The 26711-nt window shown below is 43.1% G+C and overlaps 1 long non-coding RNA gene across 6 annotated transcripts in view; it reads right to left on the reverse strand.

The window, feature by feature from the left end:
• LOC102160723 overlaps nucleotides 1-24567 on the reverse strand; it is a 141444-nt gene extending 116877 nt beyond the window's left edge. Inside the window, exons 1-3 of one of the 6 annotated variants that reach the window (XR_002343928.1) lie at nucleotides 24259-24566; nucleotides 23891-24000; nucleotides 2609-3419 (exon numbers count right to left, since the gene is read on the reverse strand). This is a non-coding gene — a long non-coding RNA (uncharacterized LOC102160723). Of the gene's footprint in view, nucleotides 1-2608; nucleotides 3420-14899; nucleotides 19632-23890; nucleotides 24001-24258 lie in introns of those variants that run through there. The other 5 variants (XR_002343927.1, XR_002343926.1, XR_002343924.1 and 2 more) reach the window with 5 other exon arrangements.

Genomic DNA, 26711 nt, shown 5'->3' on the forward strand with positions numbered 1-26711 from the left:
CTTGCTTATCTCACCATCGCTGGATCATTTCCTGAAAATAAACTACATTCCATGGAGATGTGGGGGTTATATTTTTGTCCCACAACAACAACCCCCTAAGGAGGCAGGGCAGGAAACTGGAAGGACTAGTTCTCAATGGAATCCCCGAGCCATTGTGATGGCCCTGGCCTGCTGCCTTCCAGATTTCTGGTTGTGTAAGAAGAATTCTCTTCAAACCATCACTGGTCAACTTTTTTGTTACTTGTGATCAAATGCAATCTTGACTGCGGGTGAAAAGACAGAGCTAGCTGGAACTCAAGCCCAAATGTGTGTGCATCCAACAACACCTGTTCTCTTGACTGCTCCTCTAGACCGTGGTTCATCTGAGGCAAGAGCTGTATGCCTGGAGAAGAAATGAGATGTCCGAACACAGCCAGGCAAGGCTTATGTGCTAGCAGCTGGGATTCGGTTTGAGATTCCAACCTTTCAGACAGCCCGTCTGAAAGGTACCACTCAGAGCCAGGCAGCCCCAACATTAGAGCAACATGAAGCATGCCAGGAGCTAAGCTGGTCATGTCTTAGGGATGGGGTTGGACTGACACACCAGTTTGGTTTTCAAAACTCGCCAGGGCATGTTCCTTTCCTTTGACTGTTCCCTGGGCCTTCAAACCTGTACTGAAGCCTCAGCACATTGTATAAAACAGGGACCTCGGTAACTGAAGGCATGGCCTCCATCAACATTTGAATCAGATGGTCCTTCCCCTCTGGGGGACAGAAAGGAATTCTCTTTGCCCCTCACACCTCAGGAAACAAGAGGCCCTCATCTAATGTGATCTGTATCTGAATCCTGGAGCCTGGCACCAAGAAACGTGGATGAAAACTGAAAATTGGGTGTGCAGCTTCATACGCATCAGAGCCTGGCTTCTAGGGCATGCCTAAGCAATCTGCAGGAAAGGAAATATCATGGCAGAAGAAACGAGGCTGGGGAAGCGGGGAAGGGAGGAGCCAGCTGACTGACAGCAAAGGACTGCAGCACCAGCACCACCGGTCCTTTGCCGCAGGTCCCATTCTCCAGTGTTGACATTTGCCACATCTCCCTTCCTTCCAAGCAAAGGATGCCCGACAGTCTGACAGGATCCTCTGCAAGGCGCCAGGGTTCCTCGGCCATCCACGCACACGCATGTTTGGAGGAGGAAAGGGCAAGCAGAGGGCGGCAGGGACTTTCTGGAGACAGTGGGGCCAGAAGACCCCTGAAACCTGCCTAGCACAAAAATCACACATTGGGAGCCATCCTCCTCATTGGGAAAAACTTAATTCACGACTCTCTCACCCACGTCTGAGGCCAGTGTGCACCAGAGCCCAGGACTTCAAGAATGAGGCGTACAACAGATCTGCAGGAAATTTTATTGATTCTGAGTTTCTGCCCAAGCTAAAAAAAACTTCTTCATATTTGCAAAACTCTCATTTCAGTTTCGCTTGTCCTGGCCTCACCTATTGCATGAAAAATCAGTTCACGTTTTCTCCCCCTCAAGTGTTTAGAGCAATTAGGGATTCACCTCCACTTTTACAACAGAACTAAGAGGGGATATGTACGTGCAACGGGAGCATGTTGCAAGGGCCTCCACTGAAACTTGCATTCTTTTGGTGTTTTGGCTGCAACCACAGCAGAGGAAGTTTCCGAGATCAAACCTGAGCCATAGCAGTGACAACCCTGGATCCTTAACCCACTGAGCCACCAGGGAACTCTTGAACCTTGCATTCTTTGATTAGAGTTTTGGCCACAATAACTGGGCCTGATCTAATTTATTTCAGCTTTGCAAATAACCTTAAAGAGCTTACCAGCTATTTGTTTTAACCACATCCACCCTCAGAATACCAAACCCCCTCAGTTCAGCCAATCAGCATATCTACTGGAGCTATTGTTCTGAGCATACAGAAGACACAACTAAGACAGGACCCAGATCTTTAAGGTATGACAGGAGAGACAGAGAGAAAAACACGAATACAACTTGCTGTGCAAGTGAATGTGCAAGACTCTAACTCACACCAGATTCCCAAAGGGTCAGGGATGCAGTAAGACATCACGAGAAGGTATTCAGGGTGATGAAGATAACTGGGGTGCCTGGGTCAGGGACCGAATCGCAGTGAGCCTTGGCTTCTTCATTTGTAAAATGCAGATGACATCATGGACATGGTGTAAAGATTGACTGAAATAATGTATAAAAGCATCTACATGGTGCCTGACACCCAGGAGGAGGGCCTCAGTACGTGTTAGCCCTCATGAGGAAGGGGGCGGAGAAGAAAGAGGAGGAAGAGGAGGGGGAGAAGAGGAAGAAAAAGAAGAAGCTGAAGGGAGTTCCCTTCGTGGCTCAGCAGTTAACGAAACCTGACTAGGATCCATGAGGACATGGGTTCCATCCCTGGCTTCGCTCAGTGGGTTAAGGATCTGGCGTTGCCATGAGTTGTGGTGTAGGTCATAGATCCGAAGTGGCTTGGATCCGGCGTTGCTGCGGCTGCAGCGTAGGCCAGCGGCTTTGGCTCTGATTTGACCCCTAATCTGAGAACTTCTATATGCCACAGGTGCAGCCCTAAAAAGCAAAAAAAAAAAAAAAAAAAAAAATTGAAGAAGGAGCAAAAGAAGGTAAAAAGAAAGAACCAGTGTAGGGAAGGGCCTGAGAAAGTTCCATGCTCTGTGAGCTCCAGTGCTCCATGGCTGCAGAAGTCAGGGAAGGCTGCTTTGAAGAAGGAAGATAGTATTTGGCCCTTGAAGAACAAAAAAGTATTGAAACAGAACCAGTGAGTGCTGGGGTTAAAGCTAGGCTGGGGAGAGATTAGGAAAAGGAGAGAAATCAGATTAAGGGTAAACTAGGTTTAGTCTTAATGTTAACTATACATATTTAGGCTGAAGAGACAGTAATATTGCAGCACAGAGAAGTAGCCAAGTCCAGCCCAGGAGATGGTGGCAAGGGGAACCGACTTGGCCAGATGGCCCGTGTGGCCTAAACGTGGGTGATAAGTTAGGCAGAGAGGGTCTTGGATCAAAGCAAGCAGTTTCTCCAGAGTGTTGTCACAGTGGGTTCCACCAGCCCACCAGCCTTTCGATGCAACCAATCTGGGTCAACACCATGAGCTCACCAAGGGCCAAGCTTCCTTCATCTCAGTCTCCCCAGCTCTCAGCCTTGCGAGAAACATAGCAGTTGCTAATAAATACTCGCCCAACATCTAAGCTAAAGAGAAGTCTCTTAGAAACACAGGAGGGGAAAAAGCAGTGCTCTACTGCAACAGCCCTGCCAGTCCCCCCACCCCCCGTGTCATCCTGCATCCTCTTCCGAAACACCAGACTCTTCACTGCTCTTGACTCTGCTTCACGATCTTTTCACCCAGAGAAGAGAAGAGAGGATGAGGGTGTGCCTTCTCTTCTAAATCTTCTACTTCCACTTCTAAAAATAAATTTTGAGACACAGGTTGATGTAGTCAAAGGAAGAAATGATGCATTTCAAATAGAAGCACTGCTATCTCTACATGTATGACTTATGGCTAAGACTTTACAAACTCTCTCTGCCAGGTTTTCCTTATGTGTAAATTTAGTGTTGATGACAACTTTATCAGGCTGCAATGCATTTCAGACCATTATCACTTCCGGTTCTTTTTCCCCATTCCTAGAGATCTGCACATCCTTCTCCTTCACACTGAAGAATTTCATTTTGCATTTCTGGTTGTGCGGGTCTGGTGGCAATGAATTTGCTTGGTTTCTTTATCTGAAAATGTCTTTATTCTGCCTATATTATTGAAGGATATATTTGCTGGGTATAAACTCTAGATCGACAGTTCTTTTTTCTTTTAGCACTTTAAAAATGCTTTTTGCACAAGACAGGGCAAGACTCCGGCTTCCATGGTTTCTGAGAAGTCAACAATCAGATGAAATATCTTCTCACCTATGTAACATGTCAGGTTTTTTTTTTTTTTCTCTGACTGATGTTAAGATTTCTCCTTTATTTTTGCTTTTCTGTTGTTTGACTAGAATGTAACTAGATGCAATTTTCATTGTTTTTATCCTGTTTCAGTTTGCTGAGCTTCTTCCCCAGAATGTAAGGTCCATCAGGACAGGGATCTTACTTTCAATGCTGCATCCCTAGTGCCTAGAAAAGGGCCTGGTTCTGCTTCATGAGGCTCAAAGAGGTGTACCTTTCCCAAGTCATGCAGCTACTGGGTTGCAGGAGTCAGAATCTGGAGCCATTTCCCTTTGACTTCCTGCTTGTGTTTTTGCTCTACACGAAGACAGGTCAATTTCACATTGTGTTTCTTATATTAGTTTTTTGGGGGATTTTTTTTTTTGGTCTTTTTTTGTCTTTTCTAGGGCTGCACCCATGGCATATGGAGGTTCCCAAGCCAGGGGGTCTAATTGGAGCTGTAGCTGCCAGCCTACGCCAGAGCCACAGCAACACAGGATCCAAGCTGTGTCTGCAACCTACACTATAGCTCACGACAACACCAGATCCTTAACCCACTGAGCAAGGCCAGGGATCGAACCTGCAACCTCATGGTTCCTAGTCAGATTCGTTAACCATTGAGCTATGACGGGAACTCCTCTCATATTAGTTGACGTGCCTTCTGTACAGCTGACATTTTCCAGTCAGGGAGTTTACACCACTCTCTCCCTTAGCCTACTTCCCTAGCAAGCAAGACATGATTTCAAAGTATTTAATGTGCACTGAATTAACAGTAGCCTTAGAAGTTCCCATTGCGGCACAGTGGAAATGAATCCAACCAGTAACCATGAGGTTTTGGGTTCGATCCCTGGCCTCACTCAGGGGGTTAAGGATCCAACATTGCCGTGAGCTGTGGTGTAGGTTGCAGACATGGCTTGGATCCCTCATTGCTGTGGTTGTGGCGTAGGCTGGCAGCTGTAGCTCTGAGTTGACCCCTATCCTGGGAACTTCCATATGCCACAAGTGTGGCTCTAAAAAGCAAAAAAAAAAGTACCAAAAATGAAATAGGTAATTCAGAACTCACGGAATAAATCCATTTCTGAAACTGCACAAGTTTTCCAAATGCACTCACATGCACTGTTTCATCTGATCTTCTGATGTTTTTGTAAGGAATACGGGATATCTATTATTACAATTAAATCTAATTTTTACATGTAAAGCATGGGGAAGTTATTACTAATACATAGAAGAGCTAAGATTTAGATTCAGATCAAATCCATTTTCTCAGGATTTACCAAGCTGCTTAAAGCAGTTATACACAGATAAGGTAAAAGATTTGCTCCGGCTAAGACTAGAATGAGTAATTTGAGTGTCATATGGGAGCCATACTATTGAACAAGCTGTAAGTGCTACTGAATAAGTGTCATAGGGGAGTAGTTCTATTTACATAAGGTGAGACTGAATTGACTGGAAATGCACGTGTGTACAGTGATTAGACATGACATACACACATGTACACATACTCACATATATTTATTTTTTATATACACATACCCTCACATGTGTGTATAATATACTTTTGTGTGTGTATACACACATACACACACACACACGTATATTTACAGTTAGGAAAATCTGAAAATATCATAAGCTGACTGAATGGAGAATAGATGAGTGGAAAAACTCTGGGAGAAGAATCAGAGAACAAAAAGGAAAGATTAGCAGTAAGCAGGGAGAAATGATACGTGCTTCCCGTCTGACCATTCAACGGGAGCCTAAAGGGTCCAGCTCTCAAGTCACTATTATCTCCACACCCACAGCCGACCTCACTCCCTGATCACGGCACTCTTTCCTCCGAGCTTGGATACAACCACAGTCCTGCCTGGAACTGCTCCGGGCAGCCACTGTCATTAGATTGGAGACAGTACCAACACCGACTAGGAAATATTCTGACTTTACTCTCAGCAGTACTTTTAATTCAACACAGTAAACCATGAGGACCTCCCACTTAGAGTCATCCATCCCGTTAATTACTGAGCAGTCAATATGCCACTCTGTCCTAGCTCCTCCTTCTTGGGATCTTAACTTGGATGCCCGTCCTCAGAGGAACATCCTCATGGGCCCTCTTTATAATACAATGGCCTTCCCATTTCTTTATCTCAGCACCCTGTTTGCTTCCTTCGTAGCGCTGATTTCTTTGGTCACTGTGCTTTCCGTCTCCTTCACTAGACTGACCGAGCACGAGGGCTGTCTGATGCCTTCTGCTTTGCGTCTCCAGCGCAGTGTACACGTCTGAGAAATCTGAGAGTTCTCAGATGCATATCCCAAAATGATTGCATTCGTTTGCACATCACCAAATGAAGGGCTAATTGGTCCTTGACCTCAACTGGCTCACCGTCCCCTGTAGGAGCTCTCCTGCAAAGATATTATCACACTGCCAACAAGGTCAAAAGGAGCACTGAGCAAAGTGCTAGGAGAGCACAAAGGAAGGGTACCTGGAACATTTCCCAAAGAGGTGATCTTCGAGGTATAGGCAGGGATTACCAAAGCAAAGAAGCAAGAAAGGATATTCAAGTTCAAAGGCAAATTTTAAATGATAGCCTTGAGGATGAACCTGAGCTTCACTGAGGCTGAAATCAAGGGAGGTGTCACTGGGGTGGGATGGGAAAGTGGCCATTGTCCACAAGGGCCCCCACTGCTGGCTGCTTCTGTCTTCTCCTACTCAGCTCCCCCCACCACTGCCCAGCCAGGAATCCTGTTCATTTTTACAATGAACGTACTTCTCCTCGGTAGACAGTCTAAGCCCAGAAATGGAATAAGATTATCTTCGTGTTTGTTTTAGTCTCACTTTAAGGATCTTATCTCAAGCAAATGCACCGTCATGGTTCACCACAGCAGGACTGGATAGGAAGAGCCACTCTCCCCTCCCCTCCCCCCAAAAAGAGGCAATTATTTTCTCCAACCCCATTAAACTGTCAAGAAGTTATTCCTTATTTACAAATGCAGATACGCAGCTTACACTCCACAGGCCCCCGGCAAGGGGGGCAGAGATGAAGTCCTGAGGGCCATGATAGTCCTGGTGTCTGGACTTGGGGGGAAATTTTTCAGGATTTTATGAAGAATTAGCTTTCATACTAAACTTTATTAAATTCTACCCCTGAATTCTTTCCCCTTTGGAAAGGACCTTTCAGTCATTAAGCCTGGAGAACAGCCCACATCAGATGAATTCCAAATGAAATGTAGGAGAGGGTCTGGAATCCTCGGAGCACAGACAACAGAAGTCCCATTAAATGTGTGGAGACGCTCACAACAAAGCCCCACTGGCTTACATTCCAAGAACAGAGCGACTGACCGGGGTGAGGCCTGGTCAGGGGTCTCACAGGCCAGCACAAAGAAGGCTGCAAAACGAAAGCATCACCATTCTGCCTCGCAAAATTTCCTTGGGCCAATTGTGAAGGGAAAACCACTTGGAAATGTCAATTAGCCTCACTTCTTTTGTCCATTTTAATGCCTTTTCCCTCATCTAATCAAGATCTATGACGGCTTAATCCCAACTCAAACACTGGGTCAAATATTTAGAGGCGAAAAATGGTTAAAAAAAAAAAAAAAAAAAAGACTAAATGAAACCCTAGCCTGGAACCCAAGTATTTAATTTACCTTGATGTAATAACTGCATTGGTAATGCTTTGGAAAAAAAAAAGAAAAAAAGAAAATGACATTCTTGGATTTAAAAAAAAAAAAAAAAAGCAGATCTCCCCCACTTTCACCCCTGCGCTCGGCCTGAGAAGCAGAAATAATTAATCCTCAGCTGGGCCAGCAATATACAACAAATACGTGGGGGGAATTTTTTTTTTTTTGGTTCTATTTTCAACTACAGTTTTTTTCCTTAAAGTACAGCAAATTTTACACAGTGACCAGGCAAACCATTTAGTCTCTTTGCAGGCACAACAGGCTTGAACCAAACATATTCCATGAATTTTAATTTTAGCACAAAAAAGCAATCTAGAAAGTCCCACATAGAGGAGCAGGACTACAAGGTTGAGAGCTCCCTGGAGGCAGAAGGAAACATGAAAATACTCTTAGGCTAAATCTGTATGCGTCCTTTGTTGATACTTAGTAAACAGTACCTATTAGACACTTATGTAAACAGTACCTATTAGGATGTGTCTTCAACTCTCAGACCTGTAACTTTTTCACATTTCAATGTTTCTGGAATTACAATGTGTCTGACAATTAAAACGTGAATTTATTTAGTGTAGTATTGTTTCTTTTCCTCCTGAAAAGCTATTATTAAGTTGAAAGTGAATCTTATAATAAGTGACTCTGGAAGACTGAAGAAATTATTATTTTATTATTGTCGTTATTAACTAAAGAACAGAACTGACACAGAAAGACACCATGTGGGAAGAGACTCTGACTGATGGATTAGTCAATGCACGATTAAGTGTCCAGCACATGAAGACCCTTGAGAGCAATGCTTAGGAATCTTGCAAGCTTATAGCCTGTAATACTTCATGCTTTTGAGCAAGGAAGTGGCATAGCTGGAGATATTAATAACAGCAAAGTGGGGGGAGAACAGGTGGAATGAGAGGCTAGGGGAAGAGTGACTGGAATAAAAGCAGCTGGAAATGTGCCCATGAGAGCTAAGAGAAGCGGAGATAGAGTGAGACCGGTGTCCAGATGGAGAAGAATGGCAAGATTTGAGGGATATTTGCAATGCAGAATCGTCACCATTTGGTCACCCACTGATTATGGACAACCTGCCTTGATTTCCATCTCATACAGACGTGGATGCTGAGTGTCCTCACTCAGCACAAAGACTGAAGTGGAAACATCCAACGAGGCCTCCAGGCCATGAATCTAAGACATCTGATGGAAGAAGCCTTGTGCCCTGCGGCACCCACGAAACCTTTCGACTGTTCAGTCTGGGCCCCTTAGAGCACAAGAGGAGACACATAAGGGAGGCATCCTGAAAGGTAGAAAAATGGTTGCCCACGTAGGAGAGACAAATTTAAAGGCGGCGTTGCTCATGTCGCAGGGAGAAGAAACAGAGAATATTTCAAACTTCACCACTGGCATGATCACATCTGAAGTTCAAGAGGATTTTAGCTTTCGAGGAATCGATTATATAGGTCCAAACCCCAGTAGGAAAACCAGCACCCCATAGATTATTATGCATTTCAAATAAAATTCAGAATTCCTTGCCTCCACATCCAACCACCTTTCTATCTTCCACTGTTTTTTGCACCTGTACTAATAACTGTTAATAACTATCATTTACTGGGCAGATATGCCAGGCACTCTTCAAAGTATTTCACATTATTTAATTTTCAACCTGACTATATGAATTATTACTATCATCACAACATCATCATCTCCATTTTACACCTGGGGATGCTGTAAGTCCCAGAGATTAATCAACTTGTTTAAAGATGTCAGTAAGTAGCAGATCTGAGAATCAAAGTCAGGTCTAGCCTCCAATATAGTAACCAAGTAGCTTCTATAGGACCAATACTCTCACAGAACAGAACTAAAATAACTCTGGGAAAACTTTAAAAACAAATACTTGAAGGCAACACAGACTAAATAAAAGCAAAAAAAGTACTGGAGGGGAAGGGAGTCAACACTGAGGACAGACTAAAGGCCAACAGAAAGCCCAGTCTTACTAGCTTAAAGAACCGAAGAATAGAGTTTGGGGGTGATCCCAGCCACTGGAAAGTGTGGAGCACAATCCCAGGAAAGAGAGCCAGAAAGAGGGCCCTAAATTCTAAATATAAACCATGCCCAGGAGTTCCCACTGTGGTGCAGTGGGTTAAGAATCTGATTGCAGTGGCTCAGGTCATTGCAAAGGTACAGGTTGATCCCCAGACTGTTGCAGTGGGTTAAAGGCTCTTGCATTGCCACGGCTGCAGCACAGGTCACAGCCATGGCTCAAATTCAACCTCTGGCCTAGGAACTTCCATATGCCATGGGTGCAGCCAATTAAAAAACAAAAAACATAAAATAAAGCCATGCCCAAATCTCTAGCTAAGCTCTGAATCATGACTATCAGAAGCAGACTCCAAGCAGACTAGGGAAGAATAAAAGATTCAACTGGGATGGGATCTGCCATCCACTATCAGGAAGCAATGTGTGCCTCAAAGTCCAGCCAAACTAAAGTGCCCACTAGAAAAACAACAACAAATATCATTTACAGGGAATAGGACACAATCCAAAATTTATCAACATACAAAGAAACAGGAAAATGGGATGTATTTTTGAGAGAAAAGGAATTAATGAAGACCACCTTGAGATGACCCAGATACTGGAATTAACAGTAAGGTGTTTCGAGTGGCTATTTGCCTATACTTAAGAATATGAAGAAAAACTATGCCATAGACAAAGACAGTAAACCTCACTAGAGGATTATATTTTCAAGAGAGTAAAATGGAAATTCTAAAACTGAAAAATGAATACCTAAAATTAAAAACTGCACCGATATGATTAGCAGTGGGCAGTGAATATAAAAACAGATCAATGGAAATAACCTTAATATGAAGAACAAAGAGAAAAAGAATTTTGCAAAGAGAACAAGGGGCTCCATGATACAACATCGACAGGGCTAACATGAATATGTGAAGTCCAAAAAGAAGAGGAGACAAAGAATGGGTAGAAGAAAAATTTTAAGCCACAGTAACTTTAAAAAAATCCCAGATTTGTGCAGGACATGAAAAACAGATTCAGGAAGCTCAATGAACACCAAAGGGGATAAATACAAAGAAACTCATGCCTAGGCACATCTGAGAAAGGCTGATGACACCAAATATAAAGAGAAAATCTTGAAAGTAGCCAGAGAAAAAAATGGCGCACTACCTAAAACGTACTGTAATTCAACTAAGCACTAACTTCTCATCAAAGCCAGAAGGCAGTGAGGAAAAAAATCCGTTAAGTATTAGTCAATACAGATTTCTATATCTAATAAAAAATATACTTCAATAATGACAGTAAATAAAGACATTCCCAGATCATTAGAAACTAAGAGAATTCATTGCCAGGAGACTTGCACTACCAAAAAAAGGGTTGGGTGGGACAGCAAGTGGGATCTTTGATCTTCACTAAGGAATGAACTGCATCAGAAATGGTAAATATCTGGGTAAAACTATTTTTTTCCTCTTAATTTCTTTAGAAATACAATCATTTAAAGTAAGAACTATAATACTACATTGTGGATCCATTACAACTATAGCATAAAGGATGAAATATAACATCATTCATCCTCACTATCTGTTAAAAGCTAGGGATGTGTAACCATCATCTCCACAGAAGTCACTAAAACTAATGCAAAGAGATACAGCTAAAAAGCCAATAAAGTGTAATTCTAAACAATATTCAGTCAATTCAAAAGAAAGCAGGGAATGAGAAATAGAGAAACAAAAATTAAAAGGCACAAACAGAAAACAACTAGTGATGTTGTGGTACTGAATTCAGCCATTTCAAAATTTAAATTAAATGTTCATGGACTAAGACTCCAACTAAAGGGATGAGGTTACCAGAAGAGGTTTAAAATACAGGACCCAACCCTACACTGCCTCTGAAAGACAAACTTAAATATAAAGACACATACATACTGAAAGTAAATGAACAGAAAATTATTAGCAATGCAAACAGCAAGCATAAGAAGGTTGGAATGGCAATATTTTTTTAAATTACTCGATGAATTTTACTACATTTATAGTTGTACAACGATCATCACAACCCAGTTTTATAGCATTTCCATCCAAACCCCCAGCACATCCCTCCACCGCCCCCCAACCTGTCTCATTTGGAAACCGTGAGTTTTTCAAAGTCTGGAATGGCCATATTAATAACAGACAAAGCTGACTTCAAGACAGACAACATTGTATAGAGTTGAAGAAGAACATTTCATAATGTAGAAATGGTTCATTTTGGGAGTTCATTTTTTTAGGAAACCATCAATGTATATGCTCCTCATAACAAAGTTTGAAAGTAAATAAAGCAAAAATTGACAGATTGAAGGATGCACAGTTTCACAACTGGAGTTAAACATTTAAACATTCTTTTCGGAAACTGACAGAACTGGACAAAAAATAAGTAATGCATAGTAGATATGAACAACACCATCAATCAGTCTAACCTAACTGGTATTTACAGAACATAACATCAATATTAACACATAAGCTTTTCAAGTGCAGATGGCACACTCGCCAAGACAGATTACACACGAGGCTCTGGAACAGGTCTCAGTAAACATAAACTGATTGAAGCAATGCAGGGTATGGTTTCTGACCACGGCAAAATAAAATGCAAAGTAAAATCCAGTGAGGTAGAAAGAAGAACTCCAAATATTTAGAAATTAGTTAACAACATACTTCCAGATAAAGCAATGGGCAATAATAATAATAATAATGTACGGGAAATGAGAAAATATTTTGAAGTGAATAAAAATAATACATCACAACTGGAGAAACATGGCTCAGAGAGAGATCTATAGATTTAAATGCTTACATTATAAGAGAAGATGAGTATATTAATTTGTCAAGGCTGCCATAACAAAATGTCACAGACCGAGTGGTTTAAACAACAGAAATGTATTTTCTCATGATTTTGCAGACTAGAAGTTCAAGATGAAGGTACTGGCGGGAACGGGTTTCTTCTAGGGGTCTCTCTCCTAAATTTATAGATAGCCATTTTATCTCTATGTTTTCACATGGTTTTTCCTCCGTATCCTTTTGAGTCCTAACTTTCTCTTCTAATAAGGACATTAGTCATGTTGGATCAGGGCCCACCTTAACTACCTCATTCAATCTTAGTCACTTTTTTAAAAGCCCTAGCTCCCAATAGCCACAGTCTGAGGTTAGGACTTCAGTATGTGACTAGGACTTCAACCTAAGAATTTGGGGGAGGAGTTCCCATCATGGCTCAGCAGAAGCAATTCTAACTAGCTTCCAGGAGGACACAAGTTCAATCCCTGGCCTCACTCAGTGGGTTAAGAATCCAGCGTTGCCGTGCGCTGTGGTGTAGGGGGCAGACACAGCTCGGATCTGGTGTTGCTGTGGCTGTGGCATAGGCCAGCGGCTACAGCTCGGATACAACCCCAGCTAGAATTTGAGGGGAGACACAATGAAGCCCATAACAAAAGGCCTGAAGTCAATGACCCAATGTCCCAACTTAAAAAAATTTTAAAAAAAATAATAAGACTACAGGAAACTTAAAAGGAAAGAAATAGTAAAGATAGGAAAAGAAACCCATGGAGATAAAAACAAGTGAGAAAATTAACAAAGCCAAAAGTTGAGTTTTTGACCAAAAAAACAAAATTGATAAGCTCCTTAAAAGACTGGGTGGGATAAAAAGAAAGAGAACACCAAGTAGGAATATTAGAAACACAAGAGGGATTACCATCATAGATCTGACAGACTCAAGAACCGTAATGATGAGATTTTACGAGTAACATTATCCCAACGAATTTGGCAACTTAAAGGGACAAATTTCTTTAAAAGTACAACTTAAAACTGACACAAGAAGAAACAGAAAATAGGCAGTCACAGACCTACTGAAGAAATTAAATTCATTTTCAAAGAACTGCTAACAAACAAAACTCCAGTTTCCTGGTGTCAGTAATGCAATATATCAAACACCTAAGGGGAAAAAAATCACTAATCTCATACAAGCTTTTTCATAAAATATGGACAGAAAAGGCACACTTCTCAATTCATTTCATGACGCCGGCATAACTCTAAGGCAAACCCTGACAAAGACAGCACATAGAAGAATACTATAGCCCAATATTCCTTTCACCACAGATGCAAAATTCTTAACAAAATATTACCAAGTTGAATACAGCAATGCAGAGAAAAAGAATAATACATCATGTTCAAGTGAATTTATCTCCGAACTGCAAGATGTTTTAACATTTAAAAAGTAATCCATGCAATTCAACACATTAAGACAATAAGAGAAAAAAAGGATAAATTTTAAAGATTCAAACAAAGCACTTGACAAAATTCAATTCCTTCATGATTAAAAAGTCTCAGCAAACTAGGAGTAGAGGGAATTTTTCCTCAGTCTCATAAAGGACTTTTTTATTGTAGTCGTCTTTTTAGGGACCGCACCCTCGACTCACGGAGGTTCCCAGGCTAGGGATTGAATAGGAGCTATAGCCGCCCAGCCTACACCACAGCCACAGCAATGCAGGATTTGAGCTGTATCTTCCACCTACACCACAGCTCATGGCAACGCCAGATCCTTAACCCACTGAATGAGGCCAGGGATCAAACTCGCATCCTTGTAGATACTCACCAGGTTTGTTAACAGCTGAGCCATGATGGGAACTCCCACAAAAGACATTTATAAAAAGATGATAGCTTATTTTATACTTATATCCCTCAATAGTGAAAGAGCAAAAAACTTGTGCTCTAAGATTCAGAAAGGGTTCATTTACACTGAACCACTGTACTAGAAGTCCTACCCATTGTAAAAAGGCAAGAAAAAAAATAATACACAAGTTCAGAACACAAGAAGTAAACTGGAGTTCTCTGGTGGTTCACTGGGTTAAGGATCCAGTGTTGTCACTGCTGTAGTGAGGGTTTGATCCTTGGCCTGGGAATCTCTGCATGCCAGGGGATTTGCAGACCAAAAAAAAAAAAAAAAAAGTCCCCATCATGGCTCAGCAGAAACAAATCTGACTAGCATCCGTGAGGATGCAGGTTCAATCCCTGGCCTCTCTCAGTTGGTTAAGGATCTGACATTGCCATAGGCTGTGGCATAGATCACAGATGCACCTCAGATCCCGAATTGCTGTGCTGTGATATAGGCCAGCAGCTGCAACTCCAATTAGACCCCTAGCCTGGGAACCTCCATATGCTATGGGTGCTGCCCTGAAAAGACAAAAGAAAAAAAAAGAAGTAAACTGTATATATCTACAGATGGCATTACTGTATACATAGATAATTATAAGGAATCTACAAAAAGCTCTTAAAGCAATAATCACAGGATATAAGATTATTATATGAAAAGCAAATGTATTTGTATATACTAGCAGCAAACAATTACAAAAAGAAATTAGAATTTTAAAAGTTAAATTTGTAAAAGTGTAAAAAACATAAACTACATTGGCATAACTTCAACAAAGGACATATAAGAGCTCTATACCGAAAACTACAAAATGCTGCTGGGAGAAATGAAAGATGACCTAAATCAATGGAGAGCTGTATCACATTCAGGGGTGGAAACTCCCAGTAGCGTTAAGATATCGACTGTCCCCAAGTTGATTCGCAGGATCAAGGCAATCGATCACAACAATAATCACTCCAGGTGTATTATTTCACAGAAACTGACAGGCTCATTCTAAATTCATATCCAACTCAAGCTGGAAAAGAATTCACTTAGAGGAAATGGTACACAACTTTGTTAGAAAGGTCTGCCAGCTTCTTAAACACTAAGCATACATCTGCAAAACCTCTGAAGTGTCTGAGCTTTTACTGCCCTTCAACCTAAAAAGTCCACCTGCCACCGCTCCTTGGATGCCGGCAGAGGTCATGCGACTTGGGTTAGAGACAAAGAACAATGTATTAGTCACAGCTCTGGAAGTAGGCCGAGTATCAGCCAGTGCTGGCCTCCCAAGTCCCCATCACAGGGGCACATGAAGAGGACCAGGTGACACTGCACACATAGTGGGTGGCATTCCAGGAGAGGGACCCTTTAGGAAAGCCCTTAGGGAACCCAACTCTTTTCTAAACAGCAGTAAACCTGCCTGACCTTTGCCCAGGAAGGAGACGTTATCTTTACTCCACTAGACAGTCCAGAAAACTGCCCCTTGCTCTGGAGGGAGACATCCTATCTTCTAAGACTGTTCACAATACAAACATCTTTGACAAAACAGTCCAGGGAGAATGCAGTTAGTGCCCCTGCTTGTCAGATGCACATAAACGTGAGAAATCACGTTGTCTCCCAACACCACCTCCCTTACAGAGCCAGCAATTTTACTCCCAGGTATTTACCCAAGAGAAACAAGACTCTATTTGCTAAAATGCTTGTACAAGAATGTTCGAAGCAACTTTATTTGTAATTGTCGAAATCTGGAAACAGCCGAGGAGTCCATCAATAGGACGATGGATGTGCAAAGTGTGGAATGAAGTACCATGAATGCAGTAATACGGGGCAGCCTCAAAAGCATTGTACTGAGCGTACGCTTACACAAAAGAGCCCAAACTATACTAATCCATTTATAAAAATTTTAGAACAGGCAAAACTAATTTATAGTGGAAAAAGATCAGAACAACGGTTGCCTGTGGGAGCAGGGAATGCCTGAGAAGAGTCATGAGGGAGTTTTCTAGGGTGATGGTAACGTTTTATATCTTGATAGAGCACTGGGTTACACATTCATCAAACTCACTTAATGGTCCGCTTAAGATTTGTGCATTTCGTTGTATGTAAAATTTTATCTCAAAAGGAAAATTTTTAAAAGAACCACAAACATTAAACTCTAGTTAATGGCGTGTATCCAAAGGATTTAGGCAAGACTGGACTGATGTCTGCAACTTACTGTGAAACGCATTAAAAAAAAATAGACTGATGGATAGACAGATAAACGGTGAAACAACTATAGCAAACTATGAATTGTAAAATCTAGTGATATGTTCACTGCTCAGTTTAACCTTTTCTGTATGTTTGAAACTTTTCATAATAATTACGGGGGGGGGGAGATTAAAAGATCAGTATGCAAGTAACCAAGAGAGAGGGGGAAAAAAGGGACCTCAATTCTATTCGACTCCACAACGTAAACCTACAACTGTCACGTGCTGCTTCTTCCTTATGAATGAAACTAAGCCAAGCTGCTCCTGTTCCCCCATCAACCCCACATTTCCTCACCCTTGCCTTTGTTTATGTTGTTTCCCCATCTGTAAAACTCATTCCCACTGAGTTTTCATGAACCATCCCCACCAAATTTACTAGCAGAAAATCCAATTCTCTTCCTCTCAGTGGCTCCTCCTTTACATTGTCCCAGAACCCCAGGGACTTCTACTGTCCAGAAGGCTGTCATTCTGGTTTCCCACCCAAGCAGACAGCTAGGGACTGATCAGTCTTCTACCACCATGGTGCCACAGAAGACTGGTCCTACAGGTCCAATCCTTGCTGCTACGGCAACTCACTGTGCTCACGGAGGTTCTTAGCTACTCAGGGTTAAGCTCTGAAATGCCTAGGTTTATAAGATGGGAACGCGGAGCCTGAGCTTTTTTAGGCTTATTTGATGTCTAAACCCTCTCAGCAGTACTGAGTCAGGATGGCTTATGATATCTGCCAGCTCTTGGTCCCAGGACAGTGGTCTCTCTTCCCTTGAGAGTGAAGCAGCTTTCCTACATACCTTCAAAACACAAAGAATCTGATGACACCCTTTCCCCAAACTGTGGGGCTATATATCACGCTTCTAAGTGAGTAATACCCATCATAGTACTACTACCAATAATAATAATAGTAATAATGATTAATAATAAGGGTTCTCGGTGACTCAAAAGTGATTTCACCTTCCAGAGAAACTTTTCAAGTGATTGTGAGATGCCCACACCCACCCCAGCAGGAAGAATTGGAGGGGGGGGGAAGGGGAGGGACCCCTGATTCCAAAAGCAATTATTATTCACCTCTCACACTGAAAAATAAATTTTAAAACACACACCATCTTAGCCTCTGCTGGCGTATTCCAATACTTACATACGTATATGTTCACAGGGATGTTGATGTCACGGTGATTAATAAAACACAAATGAATGTAAAGGCAGTGCTAATTCACAGGGACCTTTGTCGTTTCCCGTTTCTCAAGAAATGGGTATCGAAAGTCCAGCAGCTGTCAAGCATGGGTGTGGAGGTGAGAAGGAGTGAGAGTGATGCACATTTTAGGGGATGAGCAGAGTGGTTATCCTCATAACATTTGTGCCATTCAGCTCACAGGATTCCCCTTATTTCATCTCATATTACTATTTCCTCATGATCTTTTGAGCCTCAACCACGTGCCAGGCAGTGTACTGAGGTACCTACAGTGGTGGAAAAGCTAAACACACGGCCTGACTGCAAGAAGCCCAAAGGCCAGCTGAGGCAGCCCCAAATTAGCCATCAGAATAGGCGAGGCCAGCGCCTCTTTAGGGAAAGATACGGTGCTGAGGGAGCCTTGCCAAACAGAGGAGGATCCAGCAAGACGTCACAAAGAGCCACATTTAAGTTCAGGCCCGAAGGATATGCAGGCGTTAGCCAAGCAAAGCCTAGAGGAAAGATAACCTGTGGCGGACAGGGGGCAGGGCTTGGGTTAAGGCCGGAGGCAAGCGGAGGAAGGGAAAGGCGAAAGCCCCGAAAGGAGCCCCGTCAGGCCGGGGAGCTGTGGTGTCCTATTGAGGGAGAGGGGAAGCGATGAAGTTGGAGAGGGAGACAGTGGCCTGACAACGAGGCGCTTTCGGAGCCATGCTGAATGTGAGAAAACTAAGCTCCAGAGGTTACCAGGAAACTGGCTCAAGGGCATAGAGCAAATGAGACACAGAGTCAGCCTGGACTCCTGCCTCTCCAGTTTTAAACCTAAATCTGCCCAATGACTTTCCTAAGATAGATCTAAGGGTGCCTTTCCCCCCACAGGAGGCTGACATGCAGGGGACCTGAGCCCAAGCCCCGATCATCGACCAAGCACACACAGGAGGCGAGAGCATGCTGGTCCTTATCACCCACCTGGGACCGTCCAGGCTAATTAATCATGGTGACAGCTCCCTGGATGCAGTCAGAAGGATTATTTTTTGCCTGAATGCTGCTAGTTTAACCTGAGGCAAGATTTCACTACGCGACACCACGACGAAGCCTTGCTGAACATGATGAATGTCTTTTGGAAAAGAATAACATTTTGATAAAGGCCCTTCCAATCAGCCTCCAGGTTGGAATAGAGTGGTTTTCCTTGCCTGTTTTCACAGTCATCTTACAAGAAAGCCAGCTTTATCTCTGGACTCTGAAATCGACTAACCTAGGGAGGCCTTTTATGATTAAAAATCAAATAAATAACTTGCCCTCGTCTCTGACTTTTCATGAGTAATTGTGGCTGGAGCTGCCTTTTAGATTCCCATGTTCTTCCAAAGCCCTGTGTGTCTCTCTCTCATTTTGGTTTTTGCGTCCCCAACAGCCCCTGAAGAGCATGCTTGGGGTTGAAGCTATAAACAGAGCTTCTCCATCGCCCAAAAAACAGATGTTGTACAAGCTTTGGAAGCTTTTTGCTGCACATTGTTATTGTATCCCAGTTTTTTGGCATTATATGTGACCTTTTTCTAATTCATATAACTCCATTTTCTTGCTTGAAAAAAATGCTTCCTGAAACGAAGAGGGAGGAGAAAAAGAAAGAGACAGCAACAAGGAGGAGGAGGAGGCAGAACAGGGACTTCGGGGAGGCCTTTGGAAACCTACTCATGGGGAGAGGAAGATCCCCCCCTTTGGTTGCATCCATGGAGGGGCTGCCCACCCCAGCAGTGTCACCTTCCATAACGTGAATTCCCCTTAGTAGCGACAGCAGGAGACAGGGATGCAGGAAGCAGCTCAGCTGGGCAGGTCCAGTGAAAGCCGACACTGCAGCAGACAATCCTCCTCTCTAGCCCAAACTCGGGGCTTCCACCTGGCTGGCCAGCTGTACTGGTCATCACTGCAAATGCAGACTCCAAGATGGGAGAGCAAAAATAGATGTCAGGAGTCGAGGTACAGGGTAGGGTTCTGCAAATCAGCAAAGTCAGGACAAAGTGATGGGTCAAGACTGAACGGGGCTACTAACTTGTCTGCCTACATGAGGGGATTAGCAGGACTTAGACCATATATGCTCACAGGTATATGTGCATGAGCACGCGCGCACACACACACACACAGGGATATATAAAAGTGCCTAAAATACAATAACCAGCTAAAACATACTGTGATTTACTAAGGATTGGACTGAGCCTCTCTTTAATTGTATCTGCCCCCCCACCCCACCCCCTGCCACTTCTGTTTACCATTTCCTTACATCATAGACTACTGCTAGCAGGTGCTTTAAAAAAAACTTTGAAAGCTAAAAGGGAAACAAGACCTTATACAGGTACATATTCTTTATCCCAATAACTCCATGCTTAGAATAAGAATTTACACTAAGGATATAACTGAATGTACCCAAAGATTCATCTACAAGAGGACTGTTATAGACCCAATGTTTGTATTCTCTCAAAATTCATCTGTTGAAAGCTAATCCCCCGTGTATGGTATTTGGAAGTTGGGGCCTTTAGGAGTGATTAGGTCATGAGAGTGGAGCCCTCCTGATGGCATCAATCCTATAAAAAAAGCCTGAGAGAACGCCTTGCCCCTTCCACCATGTGGAGTCGCAAGGAAAAGTCAGAAATCTGCAAACCGGAAGAGAGTTCTCATCAGAATCCAACGAGCTGAGTGCCTGATCTTGAAGTTCCAGCCTCCAGAATGAGAAGAAATGGATTTCTATTGTTTATATGCCACCCAGTCTATGGTATTCTGCTATAGCTCCCCAAATGGACTAAGGCAAATATTAATGGCAAAGGAATTTATAATAGAAATATCCAACAATACCAGATTAGCTAAATCATGGTACATCATAGAAATCAAATCTCCCCAAGTTATTAAAAATTACATTGTTGGAAAACATTAATTCATTTAAGCAGGTAAGAAATATTTACTTGGCACCAACAATATATGAAACACGACAAAGTTAAAAAAAGCACATTATAAAATTATAGTCATAATATGCTTCATTTTCTAAAAATTTATAAACACATGTATAAAAATGTCTGAAAGATGGACAGTGAACATTAGTCAATGTTAGATTGGCGGGGCTACAGACCACTTCAGCATCTTTAATTTAGAATGAACACATAGTCATAAAAAAGTAATACGGTATTTTTTCAAGCCCAGTCAATTGGTGAGTTTACCCATGCACACCAGATCTGATGTGAATGAATGCCTATCAAGATTTTGATATTTAATGCTCAAGTGTCCTCCAGACACACCATCCTAACGAGTCCAAATCCCCATAATCTTAAACCTTAGGTATTATTATGTTTAAATCTGCACCAATATGATGCGAAGCAAATGGACAGTCACCCCAGTCTTTAAACCTGCCCTTCCTTGATGTTCTCCACGAGGTTGAACGTGTTTTCATATGACCGTCGGCCACATGTGGTTCTTCGTTAGTGGCAGGCCTGCTCTTGAAGATGACCCTGAATTCCCCCAAATTCAGGAGTGCTTAGATTCTGGACAGCTGAGCCTGAGCAGCCGCCCCCACCCCCACCCCCCATGCAACCTCTCTGCTTCACCCAGGCATTTGTTAGATCATTGGTTCCCAGCCTTGCCTGCACATGCAATGACCTGGGGAGCTTTAAAAATATTGAAGACTGAGTCTTACCTCCAGAGTTGCCGATTTAAGTGGTCTGGGTGCAACCTAGCCATCAGGATTTTTTAAAGCTCCTCAGGTCGTCTTTTTTTAAAATTGAAGCATAGGTGATTTCCAGTGTTGTTTTCAACATTTCAGTGTACAGCAAAGTGATTCAGTTTTATATTCTTTTGCAGATTATTTCCCATTATAGATTACAAGATATTGAATACAGTTCCCCAGGTCATTCTAACGTGCACAAGACTGAGAACTACAGCCTCAGAGAGGCTCTGCTAATGGTGTGTGCTAATGAGCGTCCTGAGAGGCCGGAAAATGCCTTGTATCAGCAGCCACACCTGCTGTGAAGAGCAGGCCGACGAAGCCAACCAAGCCGTATACTGAAGACAGAGCTGAGAAGGGAAACAAACATTCACCTCCAGTGTCATCTCATGCATTTCACATATGGACTTGATCAATGTTTGAGCATCTACTAAGACAATAGTAACAGCGCACATTTATGGAACATTTACTATATAGGTCAGGCTCTCTTCTAACCCTTTACACATATGCCTTCCAATAATCCCAGGCGGCAAGTGCTCGTCCCCATCTTATAGGGGAGGAAACTGGGGCACAGAGGGGTTAAGCCACTTGCTTACAACTGCACAACTATTAAGTAGTAGAGGTGGGATCTGAACACAATCAAGCTAGCTCTGGAGTTGAGGACATAACACCACACACCAGCTGTTGTAAAGGCAGGTGATCCGTCACAGTAAACAGTTAACAGTTCCTGCTTTCACACAGCTTCAAGTTTACTGGAGGATTAAGGGAGCAAATACATAGACACAAGATCTGCAAGAAAAGCACAAGACGCTGTAAAGAATATCACCATATTCTCATTTCACAGCAGCATTACTCACAATAATAAATGAAACGCAAAAGACGGAAGCAACCCAAGTGTCCATCCACAGATGAATGGATAAAGAAGACGTGGCATATACATGCAAAGGAACACTATTCAGCCTCAAAAAGGAAAGAAATTCTGACACATGCTACAATGTGGATGAATCTTCAAGACATTATGCTAAGTGAAATAAGCCAGTCATAAAAGGGCAAAAGCTGTATGATTCAACTCATATGGGGTACAGAGTAGTCAAATTCTTAAAGACAAAAGTGTAACAGAGGTTATCAGGGGCTTGGGAGAAGGGAGTGGGGAGCTTTCGTTTAAGTACAGATTCTATGTTGGAAGATGAAAAAAAGTTCTGGAGATGAAGAATGATGATAGCTGCTCGAAAATGAGTGTATTTAATACCACTATTTGAAACATTGGTAAGATGATAAATCTTAAAAAAAAAAAAAGATGATAAATCTTGTCACCTATACTTTACCACAATGTTTTAAAATAAAAATAAACTTAAAAGACACAAAGAATATATCAGAGGCCTGAGACTGGGGAGGAAGTCAGGGAGGGTCTGTTTCAGGAGACGACATGTAAAGTGAGACTTGGGGAGCAAAGGATCAGCTAAGTGAAGAGTAGAGAAAGGCCATTCGGAACAGAAGGAACCACATGTGCAAGGGTCCTGGGGCAGTAAGAATGCTGCAGGGCAGCCTAGTGAGAAGGGCAGCAGGGTGCAGAGTGAGGCCATGCAGGGCTTCACAGATCACAACAAAGAGCTTGAAATTTATTCTAAATGCCTTGGGAAGCCAGAGATGGATAGTGAACAGGGCCATGACAAGATTTGCTTTTTTTTTTTTTAAGTTTAAATAAATTGAATTATGATTTAACAAGACTTGCTCTTTTTTTAGTTTAAATAAATTGAATTAAAAAGAATCTGATTACTTTGTTTTAAAAAGAGGCAAAATTAGAAAAAGAAATTCAAGGCTTGCTTTTTATGTTCTTTAAGGCTGTGTCCATCTGCTCTAGGAGAGGGGATTGGAGGAGGACATGTTAGAAAGTAATCACCACTGTCTGAGTGTAGATGATGTCACATTTGGGCTGAGAAAAGTGAGGTTCAGGGAAGTTGAGTACCTTCCAAGGTCACACAGCACACAGGTCTCAGAACTCTGAACCAAGGACTCTGACTCCATCACTTGCATTGCTTACACTTTGCAGATGTAAAAAAGAAAAAAAGAAAAGAAAAAAAAAAAATGAAGGGACACAGGAAAGAAGATACCTCAAAGTCCAGACCCTCTTGACAGAGAAGCACTATTCCATGTCACTGCTCCTCCATGGGTGTTTTGTATTTATAGATATGAAACCAAACAATCTGACTATGAAATGGGGTGGAGAAGGAGAAAGACACAGAGATGGAAAAGCAGAACATGAGAAAGGGAAAATTCAGGAAAGGAGCACACCTAGGAATCCTGAAACACCTACTCCTCTGCAGAGAGAGGTCCTCTCTGAGCCAGACATCTGCATCTTTTCTCACCTCGCCTGGATGGATCTCTTACTACCCAAACCATCCAGGGCTCTTTCTAACACACCCTCTATGCCACTTCACGCCACCTCTGCATTTGACCCATTGTCAGCCAATTAAGACACGAGAGCCAGAGGCCAAAGGGGGCCCAAGGAGCAGTTTGAGGCTACGCACGTGCTAGGGCAACTTACCCAAAAGAACTTCTGAGGCCCACTGGCAACTTCTCCGCAGAGAACAGAAGGAATTGGGCAAACTTCTACAGCTCACGGGGGCCCTCGGGGTGTTGGAGCCTCCTTACTTGCTTGAAAGACATGAATAGGAATAACAAAAAGGACTAATGAACACATCTCTAAAGATTAATGACAAAAAGCAAACAAACAAAACCCTAGCAGTGCTGAGCCCTCTCTCCCAGGCTGAAGTCATGTTCCAACAAACTGAGCAAAACATCAATTTATTGCAACCCGATGGTCGGACTCCCTGGACCATCCATGTGAAGGAAATAAGGCAAATTCTTTCAAATATAAGAATTTCTGCTGGAGATTTAGCTAAAACAACTTACAGGGGCTCAAAGACGCTATTTGGCTAAAGGCACGGCATAGAATCAGAGAGGATACAGCTGAGAACGATTCTGACAGTTTGTCCCTGTACAACCCCTTATCTCAGAGGTAAGAAACTGTAGCATCAGGAAAGGAAGTGACCTGTCCAAGGTCACGTGATTTCCTACTGCCCAAACCAGCCAGGGCTCCTTCTAATATGCTCTCAATACCAGTTTACACCACCTCATGGTCCCATAAAATGGCAAAAACACTGACCTACACCTGAAACCAAAGTAATCAGCAACTAAAGCCATTAGACCTGTAACTCCCCCCCCCCACGCCAACTCTAATTGTTTTTACCAAAAACCTGCACATCCTCCAATCATCACGCAGCCTCAACAAAATGTTTGCCCGGGTTGCTTTCAGAAACTTGGAGGCAGCTGCACTCAGTTCCAGCTCCAGTTAGTTAAGACTGGTTGAGACCCCCGACCCACCGACTGGGCATGCGCCAGTGTCCGCTAGGTGACCTTTTGACGTCAGCGGGCCCCAAACTCCGCCCTAAGAGCGTGAATTATGTCCCAAGCCGAAGCCTGTAGCTTAGCTGCGCCTGCGCAGAACAAGGACTCCGCACCTTTTTCTTATTTCCAATCACCATTCCCCACTTTCCCCACGCCTCTGCTTTCTCCCATAAATACCCTCAGAAAAGGCCTTTTGCCTCTCTGGAGGTGAATATGGAGAACTGTTCTTCCGTCTCCTCCTCGCTTGGCTGTCTGAACGGACTCTCCCCGTTGGGAAACTCAGTCTCTCTGCGAGAACTTTTTCCTTGTTGCAAAACTCAGCATTTCTGCGCTAGAGCTCTTTCCCTTTTGCGAAGATTGGCGTCTCTATGCTAGGCTCGCTGTACGGGGCCAAAGAAACTTCTATCTTTTCATTATTCCTCACTCTAAGTTTCTTGAAATGGGAACCTGTTTTTCTGCTTTCACAAATGAAGAAACTGAGGCTTAGGACTGTGGGTGACTTAGGGAGGGTCATGATCTTACAAGTACCGAGTGAAGATTTAAGCCCAGAAAGCTGGGCTGGTCAACGTACTTTCCTAGTACTAGACAATTTTCTCTGTCTCTCTCGCTCAGTGTCTTTCTAGGGAATGAAAAGTCTATTCGTTAAGTTGGAACCGGAATGTGCTAGTCGGTTGCCTAAGACCTCCCAGCAAATAAGACATAAAAGTGAGGCCCCCAGCCAGTCCTTAAGCTGCAAGTCCAGGGTCCCTCCTTCTATACCTGGAAAGTCACAAAGCCTAACTTCTCGGGGAAAAAACCAGCGAGTTACGTCCCGTGAGATGCTCAGAATAGGAACAGGGACGGATCAACTCATAGAAAGAGGGTGGTGGGTGCCGTGCAAAACGTTCGGATTTTGAAGGGAGAAAGACCTGACCAGAGTCCTGGATGCCCTGTAGAGGCTAGTTGGTTCGTAGTTTTTAACATTTCTGTGGCTCAATTATCTCAACAACATGGGGTGGTATCTCTCGAAAAACTTTTGTCCGACAGAGATTTAGTCCCGCGAATGCTCTACACGCGCGCGCGCACACACACCCGGCACTCAGCTTCCGTGCTGCGTGCTGTTTATCCGTGTAAACACACCACAACCTCTTTCCAGCTGGACCCCACTTCGCATCTTCCTAACTTCAGTCTCCTTAGAAGTAGAGATAACAAGCTTAACCTGCCTCCTGCTGTGAAAATCCGAATTTTTTAGAAACCTTCAGAGCAGCGACGAACACACCCTACGTTCTGTTAACTGGCAGTTACTTTCTATTCGTGTGGATGAAGGCTTTAGTGGATATCTATGAAGACTCAGTTTTAGACACACCTCAGAAGGGGGAAGTTTGCTGGAAGCAAGAGGGGGGAACAAGGCACGTGGGAAAGCTGGAAGTTTCTTCGTTCCAGGTTTTAGTCTGGTAGGGCGATGAGAGAAGGGAGAATGATGGGGGCTTAGGAAGGTGCCGGGCACAGGCGCAACTACTCTGAAGGTCGAGTCTGCAAAGCGAGGTGTGGTGTTGAGGAGAAGCAGCTTCTCCCTGACCCTGCAAAAAAAAAAAAAAAAAAAAAAAAAAAAAAAAAAACCAGCTGGGTATTAGTAGCAGCCAGAGGGGAAGAAAGACCTGACACAAAAGTGGTGGCAACAACTGTAGAAGAAAAGGGAGAATTTTCCTAAACCGAGCAGGCTCCAGCCAAGAGAAAGGGCGGTGGAGCCAAAGAAAGTTTACAAAGTGGCCTTCTGAGCTTTGGGCTCCGCCCTGCTGTGAGGGGGGGACGGGGCTGTGGAAGATGATTCGGGCTGTAGTTGTGGATGCTGCGGTAATGCACTCATTACAGGTCTGCCTGCTACAGTATAGGTGCCCCATATAGATAAAGGGAAGGCTGGGAAAACGTTCCACAAGGATGGGCAAAAGTGTTTCTGATTAACCAGAATCAGTCTTTGA

Source organism: Sus scrofa, chromosome 5 (assembly GCF_000003025.6).
Source record: "Sus scrofa isolate TJ Tabasco breed Duroc chromosome 5, Sscrofa11.1, whole genome shotgun sequence".
In the NCBI taxonomy this organism is placed as follows: Eukaryota; Metazoa; Chordata; class Mammalia; order Artiodactyla; family Suidae; genus Sus; species Sus scrofa.